General features: G+C 47.0%; 2 pseudogenes; both read right to left on the reverse strand.

Moving 5' to 3' along the window:
• Positions 1-2893: 2893 nt before the first annotated feature.
• LOC130884320 (60S ribosomal protein L29-like) lies at positions 2894-3326 on the reverse strand (annotated as a pseudogene).
• A 1282-nt stretch (positions 3327-4608) lies between these two features.
• On the reverse strand, positions 4609-13988 carry LOC130884321 (serine hydrolase RBBP9-like; annotated as a pseudogene).
• Between the last annotated feature and the right edge of the window lie 348 nt (positions 13989-14336).

Consider the following 14336-nt stretch of genomic DNA (forward strand, 5'->3'; position numbering starts at 1 on the left):
ACATAGCATCACAGGATATAGATGCACTCCCCCCCCAAATGGGGTGCAACAGGCCCGAAGCTGGACTCTAAGGAGAGGTTTTTTTTTGTTGTTTTTTTGTTTTTTTGGATTTTTCGAGACAGGGTTTCTCCGTAGCTTTTGGTTCCTGTCCTGGAACTAGCTCTTGTAGACCAGGCTGGCCTTGAACTCACAGAGATCCGCCTGTCTCTGCCTCCCGAGTGCTGGGATTAAAGGCGTGCGCCATCACCTCCTGGCTTCTAAGGAGAGTTTTGAGTTTCTTTTACTGTTCTGTTTATTTTTTTTCTACCTGCTGCCCAGAACTCTGACCTCCATAGGCACAATGAAGCTTCCAATATTTGTCCAAGCTTTAGCCCATCAATTGAGAGATTTTGGCTATGAAAGCCAGGCCATTGTCGAACCTCATTTCTACGGGGGAGGCCAAATCAGGGGACCAGTTTCTGGAGGAGCTTTCAAGGTACTGTTCGAGTAGTTCTGAAAGACCCCCAGTGCTGGGGAGACTCTCACTCAAGTCTTGGGATAATACGACCCCCCCAGGAACTCATGAGAGACCGTCCTTGCTGCAATCACACAAGGCTTTAATTGATGAGATGAGACTCATAACCCACGCAGGGGCCAAGACTCATAACCCAAGCAAGGGGAAGACTTCGACCCCGAGTGACCTGGAGAAAGGGTTTTTAGAGGAAGAAACCACAGCCCAATAATCCGAAAGGGGCAGGGAGGGTGCCACAGAAAGTCACAAGGGCACAACTCCCTGCCTCTCAAGATCACTCAAGGTCATAATCAGCTAGTTCCTAAAATCACAAGGGGGAAACTCCCTCGTTTCTCAAGATTATTCTCAAGATAACAATCTAATTTTATCTTCAGCTAGTTCCTGAAACACAGTCACTGAACCAGATAATCCTAGATTTCTGATTCTTCTCTTCCCGCTTGGATTTTTGGCTGTTTTCTTCCTGCAGGGGAGGTCTGGATTTATCCAGGTCTTTCAGTTCCAGTCCTGGTGGAGAACACTTCTAGAAACCTGGAAAAGGTATCTATAAGATAAACCCCCCCCCCAAAAAAAAAATAAATAAAGGAAGAAAGCCGGGCGGTGGTGGCGCACGCCTTTAATCCCAGCACTTGGGAGGCAGAGGCGGGCGGATCTCTGTGAGTTCAAGACCAGCCTGGTCTACAAGAGCTAGTTCCAGGACAGGCTCCAAAACCACAGAGAAACCCTGTTTCGAAAAGCCAAAAAAAAAAAAAAAAAAGAAAAAGAAAAAGAAAAAAGAAAAAAAAGATAAGGCCGATCTCCTTCCTGGGGAAGGGCTCTCTGTTTTGAATTGACTTGAGCACAAACCTGACATCTGGCTGGGACATCCCAGGCTGGTCAGTTTAGAAATAAACATACCTTGGTCTGAGCAACTCGGAAAGTTTCGTGGACCCCAAAGTCTTGCCTGTTGTCTCTGGGAGAATGACCTTTCCCTCTGGTGTCCTCCACAACCCCTGGGTTTGAGCTGGCGGTTCTTTCCCATGGAGGGAGTCTCAGGTGGTAGCACCAGGTAGGGCTATGTCATCATAATATAAATAGGCCCCACTGATCTTAGGGCCATTTGTTGGGAAGCAAGGTCAGTGGCCCAACAGTGGAGGACACCAAATAGCTTCTTGGGAGGCCAAGGTTTTTCTTTTTTCTTTTTTGTTATTTCTTTTTCCAGAGAGGATTTCTCTAAGTAACAGCTCTGGCTGTTCTAAAACTCACTTTGAAGACCAGAGTGCTCTCCAACTCACAGAGATCCGCAGGCCTCTGCTTCCTGAGTTCATATTCATAGGTTGAGAACTTCTACACTTCCTTCCCTTCCCCCAATCCCAAAAGCTTGGTAGGTAGACCCTTGCTGAGCCAGGCTCCTCCCCAAAAGGTGGGGCCAAAAGCTAGGGACTATAAAAGCCAATGCCAGCTTTGTTCTGTGAGTGGGTTTCTTTCTCCCAGTCCACCTTGAGCATCTTTGTCCTTAGGTACCGCCTGAGTTCTACGTCCTCATTCTGCTTCGGTGAGTCTGGGCTTCGAATCTCATTGGGAAGGGTTGTCAACTTGCCTGGAAGTTCTGAGGTTGGGTAGGTCAGAAACGCTAGAAAGTCGGGGGCTCAGCTAATGGGAGTAGTAAGGCAGAAGCATTTGAAGAGGCCCTGTTATTTAGGGGCTCATTTGCTGAGCATCAGGGCCTGTCTTCACTAGACAAACGCGGCGTGTACAGACGTCGGTGACGTGCCTCGCCACGACTGCCTTTCCGAGCTGTAGCCATTGCCAAAACCTTAAGCAGGATGCAAGGGTGTGTAAATGCCAGAGCAGGTCGTTATCAGGATTAGACTGTGACCTGGAGATAGAGGCAGGCAGATCTCTGGTTTCTTTTTGGTTTTTTGAGACAGGGTTTCTCTGTGGCTTTGGAGCCTGTCCTGGAACTAGCTCTTGTAGACCAGGCTGGTCTTGAACTCACAGAGATCCGCCCGCCAGCCCAAGTGCTGGGATTAAAGGCGTGCGCCACCACCGCCCGGCCTCTGGTTTCTTTCTTTTTCTTTTTTTGAACAGATCTTGCCTCAAGTTTATTTGTAAAAAACGGCATAAGGTCCTGAATATCTCAAATACTGTATAGATATTCACACCAGTCCATCTGTCTTCACATCGGCAGACTGAAACCTTTTTTTTTTTGTTTTGTTTTGTTTTGTATTTTGTTTTTCGAGACAGGGTTTCTCTGTGGTTTTGGAGCCTGTCCTGGAACTAACTCTTGTAGACCAGGCTGGTCTTGAACTCACAGAGATCCGCCTGCCTCTGCCTCCCAAGTGCTGGGATTAAAGGCGAGCGCCACCAACGCCCAGTTTGAGACCTTTTTTATGAGGCCTTTTTTTATGAGGCCTTCACAGGGGCTTGGGCACCTTTGGGAGCCTGAGCTGCAGCTGAGGCCTCTGCCTTGGCTTTCACTTTGGGATTTGTTTTTTTGGAGCCTACGCCCCCTGGCCATGTAGCTTCTAATCTGCTTCCCAAGCTTGGGGTGAGCAATGAAAGCGAGAAGAGTGAGTTTGGAGCTGGGGCCCTTTGGCAACTTGGGCTTTACCACCTGGGGCTTCACCAGGGCCTTGATGGCCTCTGCTCATGAGCTCATGGCCTTTACATGATTTGCCTGTGTCTTCAGGCCTTTCTTGTGCTTCTTGGCAAAGCGCATGCTCCTCCAGAACTTGGTGTTGACCCCCTTGAGAGATTGTGACCAGGGTTTTTTGATGCCATTTCTGTGCCATTTTCGGGACTGGTTGTGTGTGGTGTGGTTTTTGTATTTGGCCATGGCTGGACGGTAACCAGAGACTCCAGAAGCGGTTGCAACAAGAAAAGAAAGAGAAAGTCTGTGGTGCAGCATGGGAAATAGGATTTTTATTTTATTACCTTTGGTTTTTCTTTAAGAATTTTTTGTGATGTATTTATTTTTTTAAGTGCAATGGTGTGAAGGTGTCAGGGCATCCTGGAACTGGATTTACAGAAACTTATGAGCTGCCGTGTGGGTGCTGGGAATTGAACCCAGGTCCTCTGGAAGAGCAGTCAGTGCTCTTAACTGCCGAGCCATCTCTTGCAGCCCCTAGATCTCTGATTTCAAGGCCAACCTGATCTACATACGGAGTTTCAGCAATTATTTCAGTAAGAATAATTTACAATAAAACAAAACCTGTCATGGTGGCACATGCCCTTAATCCCAAAACTGGGGATCAAAACCAGCCTGATCCACACAAGAAGTTCCAGGATAGGCAGGGCTATGTAGACAGGTACTGTTTCAAATAAATAAATAATAAAAATAAAATTGGATTTTTTTTTTTTTTTTGGTTTTTCGAGACAGGGTTTCTCTGGCTTTGGAGCCTGTCCTGGAACTAGCTCTTGTAGACCAGGCTGGCCTCGAACTCACAGAGATCCGCCTGCCTCTGCCTCCCAAGTGCTGGGATTAAAGGCGTGCGCCACCACCGCCCGGCTTTTCTCTCTCTCTTTTTTTTTGTGGATTTTTTTTTGTTTGTTTTGTTTTGTTTTTGCATGTTGTGTGTGTGTGTGTAAGACACGGTCTCTCTACATAGCCCGGCTGTCCTGAAACTCACTATAACCAAACTAGCCTGGAACTTACAAGAAATCCACCTACCTCTGCCTCCCTTGTGCAGACATCGAAGGCCACTTTAACAATGCCCGGCCTATAAAATAATTGTTACAATGGTGCTGCGGGGGCGGGGGAGGAGACAGACGGACCAGAAGGATAGAGACCAGAGTGGGTACTGTTGCCCCAGAAAGCCCTCCTTGTTTTTTGCTTTTTTGTTTTGTTTTCCTTTTTTTTTTGTTTTTTTGTTAGTTGGATGCTTGGGGTTTTTCCCCCTTTTTTGTTTCTTTGAGACAGGGTTTCTCTGTAGCTTTGCAGCCTGTCCTAGAATTAGCTCTTGGAGACCAGGCTTGCCTCAAACTCAGAGCCACCTGGCTCTGTTTCCCTAGGGCTGGGATTTAAAGGTGTGTGCCACAACCGCACAGTGATCTTTGAGTTTTTTGCAGGTATTCATCAGGATCTAGAAAGCTCCATTTTGGAGGAAATAGCTATCGGCCTAGGGGAACTTCAGCCTAGCTGTCTGGGAAGGAAGGTAAGCATGTCTTAACGGGATAGCAACTGGATATTAAGATGCTCTTCCAGGACTATATTTTTTATCTTTTGGTTTTAGTTTATGTATATCTGTCTGATTCAGAGTATGGGAATGAGAGTAACTGCTTCTGGCAGCCAAAAGACTGTTAGGTTTCTATGTAAGCCTTGGCTGTTCTGGAAATCAACTACCATAGACCAGGATGACCTCAAATAAGTCAGATCTGCCTGCTTCAGCCTTCGGAGTGCTGAAATTAAGGCAAGTGCCACCATGCCTGGCTATTTATTTGCATGTTTGTTTGTTTGGTTAGTTGGTTTTTTTTTCTTTGTTTTTTGTTCTGTTTTGTTTTTGGAGACAGGGTTTCTCTGATTTTGGAGCCTGTCCTGGAACTAGCTCTTGTAGACCAGGCTGGTCTCGAACTCACAGAGATTCACCTGCCTCTGCCTCCCAAGTGCTGGGATTAAAGGTGTGCGCCACCACCGCCCGGCTTCAGGCACTTTTGTAGCTTAACTGGACCCTTTGTGTCTAGTGCTGTGTGGTAATAGATGCTCTTCTTGCCCATCCTGGCGTGCTGCAGGGCGGGAGTCATCCTGACTCCTGCAGACTTCTCCACACTAATCAGTTCATGGAACTTTGGTCTGAAGGTGATCGCCATCAGGAAACTCGTACACACTGGCGTCCAGCCTATCTGCCAGTTGTGGTTCCTTCTGGGGAAGAAAAGGGTCACCAGGGAAGCCAAACGGTATAGGATGTAGAGGGCAGTTGGCCTTGTTCTCCCCCTGCCAGGAGGCACGGCTGAAGTACCCACTTGGACTCTTTGTTTTATCTCCCAAGTCCGTGCAGTTCCAATACAAGAGCATGTCCTGATTTGTCTCTGCACACCTCACGGCTGCCATGACCCTGGGACCGTGGCAGTTCTTCTGTCTCCATGAAGGGCATCCAGATGCTCTTTGGAGCAGTAATTAGGTCAGGTATGGTTTTGGTCAAATACTGGAAATGAGGAATTTGCTCCAGCCCCTTCCTCACCCAGCCATATGGCGGGTACATCCCTGTCTCCATTCTGGGGAACAATCACTGCCTTGCTAGGGAACAGCGTGAAGGCAGACACTGAAGAACCCTGGCCAGCCCAGACCCTATCTGTTTGTTTGTTGGTTTACTTATTTATTTTGGATTTTCGCACCGGGGTTTCCCTATGTTTTCCTGGGATACATTGTAGACCAGGCTGGCCTCGAACTCACAGAGATCTGCCTGCCTCTCCTAGCTTGATGGGATTAAAGGCAAGTGACACCATGTCTGGCTATTCATTTTTGAAACACAATCTTCTTTGGAAATATTTGTTTCTCTCTCTGTAGACCAGGCTGGCCTCGAGCTCACAGAGATCCACCTGTCTCTGCCTCCCAAGTGCTGGGATTAAAGGCGTGCGCCGCCACCATCACCCGACTAGAATCAATTTTTATTTCAGCTGACTTTCCTCTGCTTCCTCTGCTCTCATCTTCTTCCCTTGTCTGCCACTTTTGAGTTTATTTTATTCTGGAATCACCTATGTTGTGAATAAAGTCAGCTTGCGGGTTTGTCAAGTTCCAGTCCTTAAATGCATCTGTAGCTCTGCTTAGGTGTCTGCCACTGCACGGAGCTGTTTTCTCTTTACAAACAGTAATGGCTGTGACGCCCACCTCCTGCGCTCATTCGTAGAAAAGTTTGATATTGTCGTTTCCCGGTATCTCTGAAACTGTCTGACCTTTGCAAGTTTCAGCTTAGACCTGCTGGGATTCAGGGACACTCTTGCTTCCTTTAGCTTTCCACCATTGTTTGGAAGATGGCAGCAGCATAGGTTCATGCTCTAGAGGTGTCACTGTGTGTGTGTGAGGCTGCAGTGGGCAGGTTGTCAATTCCAGAGTCGTGGAGGGCATTTGAGAGGCAACAGCGCCCTTTTGGAAAGAACCGGTGGTTGGATGGACTGACATGCCGCTGGTTAGGACAAAGAATGGGGTCAGGACTGGGGTCGGTCTGAGCCGGGACTGATTGGCCTTCTCACTTTTCTTATTAGGTCCTCAAGACTCAAAATCTACAAAGAGCTTGCCTCCATCCTCCAAACATCTGAGGAACTTGAGTTTCTCTAAATCTGCCTGCCACATAAGGACCAGGCCAGAACCCCAGCTCAGCTTCAGCCCTGTGCACCACTTGCTCCCCCATAAAGGACAGCGATGAGCTTCAGTGGCAATCAAGTCCAAATGGAAGATTGTCCAATCTCTTCCGGGGGTGCCCAAGCCTCCTGTTGTAGTCAGACGATGACCCCCAATGCTGACCAGACTTGTCATGGGCATAAGGAGATGGCCCACAGTGGTGACCAGCCTCTCTGTAGGAGTCAGATGAGAAGCCCCAGTGGTGAGTTACTCAATTATGGGACTCAGACAATGGTCCCTAATACAAGCCAGAGTTTCTCTGAGGGTCAGATGACTTCAACCAGTGATTCAATGGATAGGATTGAGACGACATTCCCCATTGGTAACCAGACCATCTTTGGGGGTCAGATGACTCCAACTAGTGACCTTACAAATGGGGTTCAGACGACATCTACTGGTAACCGGACTTCTTTTGGGGGTCAGATGACACCAAACCATGACCCAGTGGATGGGGTTGAGGCGACACTCCCCATTGGTAACCAGACTTTCTTTGAGGGTCAGAAGACAACCCCCAATGGTCACCAGACTCCCTATAGGACTCAGATGATGCCCTGTGAGGGTAACCAGGCTCTGTATAGAAGTCAGAAGATAACACCCAGTGTTGACCAGGCTCAGATGGCCACCCTACATGGAGACCAGACCTTACATGGCTCGCAGATGACAAACCCCAGAGGTGACCAGACCTTCTATGACCCTCAGGTGACAAATCCCAGAGGTGGCCTGACCCATTATACAGGACAGGTGATGTCCCTTGTTACCCTTATGGGTAACAAGCTGTACTTTCAGGACAGATCCCCATCTATTCCAAATTCTCACTTGGCGCAAGAACAGCTTCCAGAATGTTCTTCAAGCTTTCCTTCAACAGCAAGAAATCTCTCAGTCGCGAAAGAAGAGGACCTCGTGACTTGGGCCTCTGAGTTGAAGAAAAGGAACAATTGGAAGACATACAAGTGCAAACAATGTGGACAGCTATTCATAAGAACTTCCCACCTCCGATGGCATATTCGCAGCAAACACACTGGTGGGTAAGGGTCTGTGTGTATGGGGGCAGGGGAGTGGCTACAACTATGTGCCTTTATATAGAGCTTTGATATTATTTGAGATTATTGTCACTTCCTGGAAGTCTGGGACCCCAGGAGACCCTGGGGAAGGTTGCCAAGTTTGAGGGTGGATAAACAGGTTTTATTGGTAGCTCAGGTCCGAGGCCAGAAGACTGGGCTCTGGGCTCTGTGGCGTCCCTTGTACTACACGACGGGATGCGTGGGATATTAATTTGGTCCTTTGTAGAGGTTCGTGGGCTTGTTCTTTTTTATTTTATTTTTATCCCCCACACCCGAGATATGAGGTCCCACCATGCTGTCCACACTGGTTTTGAACAGCCTGGTTGAGGACATTCTCCCAACCCGAGCCACCAAGTCCCTAGGGCTATTAGCATGTGCCCTGCTCAGAGACTGTTGACTCCATCTTCGTAGGGACTGTCTCTGCTTGGACCTCCTCCTTCTGTTACTCTTTCATTGGCTTTCTTGCTCATTCCTTCCTTACCTCTTTTGCTGTTTTTCTTTCTTCCCCTTCAAAGGTTTCCTCTTGTCTTTCCAACTCAACTCTCCTGCAGTTTTTTTGTTTGGTTGGTTGGTTTTTGAGAGTCGTTTTTTTGTTTGTTTGTTTTTTACTTGATTTTATTGAGCTATACATTTTTCTCTGCTCCCCTCCCTTTCAACTCTCTCCCGTGGTCCTCATGCTCCTAATTTACTCAGGAGGTCTTGTAGAGAAGGGTTTTCTCTGTAGTCTTAGACCCTTCCTGGAGCTTACTCTGTAGACCAGACTAGCTTAAAATGCACAGGAATCCACCTGTCTGCATCCCGAGTACTGGGATTTAAGTTGTGTGCCGCCATCACCTCCAGCCAGGCAGCTATTCATTTTCATATTCCAGTCTCCTCCATCTTGGTTAGCCTTGTCCTTGATTACTGTCGGGTCCCCTGAGCCTCCTTTCTCTGATTGTAACAAACCTCTCTTTCTCTCTACTTCAGGGGAGAAGCCCTACAAATGCACCACACCTGGATGCCAGTTGGAATTCGCCCACTACGCTGAGCTCAGCCAACACATGAAAATGCACGAAAATGAACTGTGAGAGGCACTCCTCTAGTTGAGCAGTGTGGAACAAGGACTATCCACATTTGGACAACCTAAGGCAGAATCAAAGAAGGCACCACCCGGCATCTTAACCCATCAGTCCACCAGGAAGTGTGTGAAGCTGTTAATACCTGTTCTATCTACAAGGACTCTCAGCACTAAAAAAATTTCTTCTGATTAGACTTTGTTTGACATCAGTGGTGCTAGCACAAGGACTTTAAATTCAGCACTTAGGAGGCAGAGCAGCTCTAAGTTTGAGGCTAACCTGGTGATGTAATAACTAACCCTCTCTCAGAAGAAAATAATTATAAATGAATAATAGCTTGCTTTAATTATTAAAATGTGGGAAATATACAACCTTTAAAACTAGCTCTGTAGACCAGGCTGACCTTGAACTCACAAATTCTGCCTGCCTCTGCCTTCCTAGTGCTGTGGCTAAAGGTGTGTGTTTAAAGTACACCACCACATGGGTCTTTCAGAAAAGCAAAAGGTTCTTCTTGTGGACACTGTATTCTGCCTAAGAGCTATCAGTTGTCATATTTTACTCAGATAATGTGTGAACTTTGTTTTAATAAACAATTGCTAATAAAAAAGTTATCACTCAATTAGCAAGCCAGGCTTCGTCTTGTGTGTTCCTTTAATCTCAGTTCTGTGGAGAGGCCTTAGAGACAAGAGAAGTGCTGGATGCCAATCTAGCTTTAAAACAAAAATAGGTCCAGAGAGAGACCTGGCCACAAAGAAAAGGCAGATCATGATGAAGGACACCAATGTTAACCCAGGCATGGATTCACGTTCACACACAAGATTATCAAGTGGGCCAGACCTGGTGGCCCCTGGCTGCTCACTTGCTCTCCATTCATTGTTCCAGCGGGTGTTGGGAACTGATGGTGATTCTTTGGAACTTTAATTTTATTTAGCTTTCTTTTGTAGTTTTTTGGTTTTGTTGTCAGTTGATGGCATGGCAGGGGTGGTTAGTTCCTGATCCTATGTAATATAGGAAGCTGGGGTTTAAGCTTAATCAGCAACTGCAGCTGATGTCTCCCTGGGAATCATTAACTGTATCCCCAGGGTGCCTTCCTGTGGTATATGTAGGGTCTGAATCCTAGGTTTTTCTTATTTGTCAAAAGGTCAGAATCTTTCTATTCTTTTTTTTTTCTGAGGGGGTTTTCAAGATAAGGTTTCTCTGTAGCTTTGGAGCCTGTCCTGGAACTAGCTCTTGTAGATCAGGACCCATTCTTGTTAAGGTCTCATTGGAACCTCAGACCCTTCCTCAACTCAGATCTGTCTTCCTCTGCCTCCCAAGTGCTGAGATTAAAGGCATGAGCCACCAACACACAGCTCTGTATTTCTATTTCAAGAGACTAACTCTCACATCTTTCTTCTCTCCATGAGAATCAGACATTTAAGGTGGGCAGCAGCAGGCAAGGGTCAAGATGAATGTGTCAAGTGTCTGCAGTCACACTAGCTAATACCTTCCCTGTTTCTGTCTTCCTCAGTTTCCAGGCCAGGCCTGAGGGTGGTGGGTGTTGGACCATGACCCTCTATGCTCATACTCCTGGGTTAAAACACAAGATTTAGGAGGAGGTAGAAGGGCAGGGAGTGGAAGGGTCTGGGGTTCCAGTAAAACCTTAACACGAATGGGCCCATAGCCTGGGAGACAGTCCCTGTGGCAATGACATCCGTGGCTTCTTGACCTGGTTATAGTTGGATCCATGGTGTAATGCCCGCTGTCTTCACAGCCATAGGAGTGCGGAGAATCACCATGTAGGGTCTTTTCCAAGTTTGTTCCCGTGCCCCATTGACTATCAGCTTGAACAACGTGGGGTCACAGAGTCGAACAGAGGAAACTGAGTGGTCTCAGAGGTCCGCTGGGTTCCTCAGCATCCAGTGAACAGCATCTGTGGAGGACTGGAGGACCTGCAGGGACTCAAGGAAGAAATGGCTCGGGAGCTCTTCCAGCGACTGCTCTCTGAGCCAGGGAAGCCGTGGGGCAGGGCTTCCAAACATAGCATCACAGGAGATAGACGCACCCCCCCCACACACACATGGGGTGCAACAGGCCAGAAGCTGTACTCTAAGGAGAGTTTTGAGTTTCTTTTACTGTTCTGTTTATTTTTTTTCGACCTGCTGCCCAGAACTCTGACCTCTATAGGCACAATGAAGCTTCCAATATTTGTCCAAAGCTTTAGCCCATTAGTTGAGAGCTTTTGGCTGGCCTTGAACTCACAAACATCTGCCTGCCTCTGCCTTCCAAGTACTGTGATTAAAGGCATGCACCACCGGCACCCTGCTAATTCTGAAAATTCTTACATGGGTCTTTCAGAAAAGCAAAAGGACCTTTTTGTGGACACTGTATTCTGCCTAAAAACAATCAGTTGGCATATTTTAGTCAGATAATGCGTGAACTTTGTTTAAATAAACAAAATTGCTAATGAAAAAATAAAGTATCACCCAAGTAGCAAGCCAGGCATCGTCTTGTGTGTTCCTGTAACTCCAGCTCTGTGGGGAGGCCTTAGAGACAAGAGAAGTGCTGGATGCCAGTCTAGCTTAAAGAAAAACCCGCTGCAGGTCCAGAGAGAGAGACCTGGCCGTAAAGAAAAGGCAGATCATGATGAAGGACACCAATGTCAACCCAGGCATGGATTCACCTTCACACACAAGATTGTCAAGTGGGCCAGACCTGGTGGCCCCTGGCTGCTCACTTGCTCTCCATTCATTGTTCCAGCGGGTGTTGGGAACTGATGCTGCTTCTTTGGGCCCTTCTTTAATTTTATTTATTAGCTTTCTTGTATGTTTTTGTTGGTTTTGTTGTCAGTTGATGGCATGGCATGGGTGGGAAGGACTCAGTTTTCTTTTAGGGGCTGGCCACTGGCAGTCTGACCAGGCTACAGGGAGAATATAGGCAACACAGAATGAACTTGGTATTCTTTTATATTTTCCTTGTTTTTTTGGGGGGGGCATCACAAGGGTGGGGGTATGAGCCTGGGAGGTCTGAGAAGTGAATGTCATTGGGGTGCATATGGGAAATTCCCAAGTAAGAAAAGGTTTGTTTAAGGTCCCATGTGATCTTCTTCACCCATTGTTTTGGGGTGCTTTGAAAAGTATTTTTCACTCAGACCTTCAAGGGGCAGACTGTAGATCTCAGATACCATGGTTGCTGTGTGCAACTTTTGAGTTGAGAATCTTGACCAACCCACGGTCATCAGGGAACCACCGTGGTTGGACCCGTGGGGGACCACGTGGCATTTTCTTCTCTTTAAAGCATGAAATATAGTATATTGTGAGTACAAAAAAAATAACATTTGGGACTGGAGAGGTGGCTCAGTGTTTAAGAGCACTGACTGCTCTTTCAGAGAACCAGGGTTCGATTCCCAGCACCCACATGGCCGTTCCAGGGAACCTGGTGCTTTCACTTACACACATGCCGGCAAAAAACGAATGCACATAAACTAAATTAAAAAAATGAACATCTATAAAATCCCATCAGCCAGGATTAGGCAATCTGGTGTGGAGATGGCCTTCCAGGACAGCAGCCTTGGACTTAGTGCCATGCAGTTAAGTACGGGAGAAAACGAAGTACAATCTCCAGTGTTCTTTCTCCATAAAAGCCAAATGAGGCAGAGAAGAGAAAGCCTCTCACTGTTCCTGAATAAAATGAAAAAGGGACTGGGCGGTGGTGGCACATGCCTTTAATCCCAGCACTTGGGAGGCAGAGGCAGGTGATCTCTGTGAGTTTGAGGTCGGCCTGGTCTACAAGAGCTAGTTCCAGGACAGGCTGCAAAGCCACAGAGAAACCCTGTCTTGAAAAAACAAAAAAATAAAAAAATAAAATAAAAGGTGGGGGCTGGAGAGATGGCTCAGAGGTTAAGAGCATTGCCTGCTCTTCCAAAGATCCTGAGTTCAATTCCCAGCAACCACATGGTGGCTCACAATCATTTGTAATGGGGTCTGGTGCCCTCTTCTGGCCTGAAGGGATACACACAGACAGAATATTGTATACATAATAAATAAATAAATATTAAAAAAAAAAAGAGTGTCTCCTAGAAGAAAGTTCTGCCTCCAAAAGATACAGCCGGGCTATCTCTCAGATTGGCAGCAAAGATTCTCAGAGGTATGAGCAAAAAGCAAGACCCAGGATTAGCCCAACAGTAAGATCCTGTAATTATTCAATTAAGCAGTTCCGCTCCCCCGTCCATGTTCATATCTGATGACCCTGGGAACCAAAAGGGATACTGCAGTCTGTATTGCCTGGGCTCAGAGAGACGAGCATCCTCTTGCCTTGCCAGTCACCCTGGAATTCGCCTCTCCTGGTTGTGAAGAAACCTGGCACCTGATTCTCGTGAGGCAGATTCTTCTAAGGAAACAGGGGTCCACTGTCTGGGACCTGAAAGATGCATTCTTCAGCCTCCCATTGGCAGAGGGGAGACAACCCATCTTTGCTTTAAAAGGACAGGCCCGGTGAGGGTTACAGCAGGCAACATTCCTGGACCAGGTTGCCCCAGGATTTAAAAATTCTCTAACCCTGTTTGAGAAGACACTAACTGCTAATCTTCTGCCCCTCCTTCAGAGGTTCCCAGGGAAAACCGACTATAAAAGAGCCAGTGCTGCCGGGCCTACAGTCCTCGGGCTACAGCATGTCAGCTAAGAAAGCTGTGGTGGCTACTACTGGTCTAACAATAACAAAACCAAGTTAACTATGGCTCAGGCTCTTATATTCACAACACCCAAGATGCAGATGAGGCTCTCTTTTTTTTTTTTTTTTTTTTTGGTTTTTCTTTTTTTTTTCTTTTTTCTTTTTTTTGGTTTTTCGAGACAGGGTGTTTTTTTTTGGTTTTTCGAGACAGGATTTCTCTATGGTTTTGGAGCCTGTCTTGGAACTAGCTCTTGTAGATCTTTCGGGCAACATCAGAACACTTGCTAATGCCGTGTTACCGGTAGACGCCTTTACTCCTGGGCCATCCATGAGTCCAATTTGAGACACCCACCACCATCAGTTCTGCTACCTTCTTGCCTGATGACAACCTGCTCATCCATGACTGTCGTAAGATGAAAGATGGAACCAGGTGTGCAGGAGCTATGATTTGGGCTAAAGCCAGGTACTCCAGCCCAGAGAGCAGAACTGACCAGCCTGACCAGACTCTCAGACAGGGCGAAGGAAAGTCCACTGCCGTACACAGAGACAGTCGCTATGTTTTTACTACAATACATCTTCACAGTACCACAGTATGAACGATAGAGAGAGAGGGCTCTTCATCACTGAGGGGGGAAAGAATATTAAAAACAAAGAAAAATGCCAGGCGATGGTGGCCTACACATTTAATCCCCACTCCACCCTCTACCTGTTTTCATTTTATTCGGGGACAATGAGAGGCTTCCTCCTCT

This window comes from Chionomys nivalis, chromosome 11 (assembly GCF_950005125.1).
Source record: "Chionomys nivalis chromosome 11, mChiNiv1.1, whole genome shotgun sequence".
In the NCBI taxonomy this organism is placed as follows: domain Eukaryota; kingdom Metazoa; phylum Chordata; class Mammalia; order Rodentia; family Cricetidae; genus Chionomys; species Chionomys nivalis.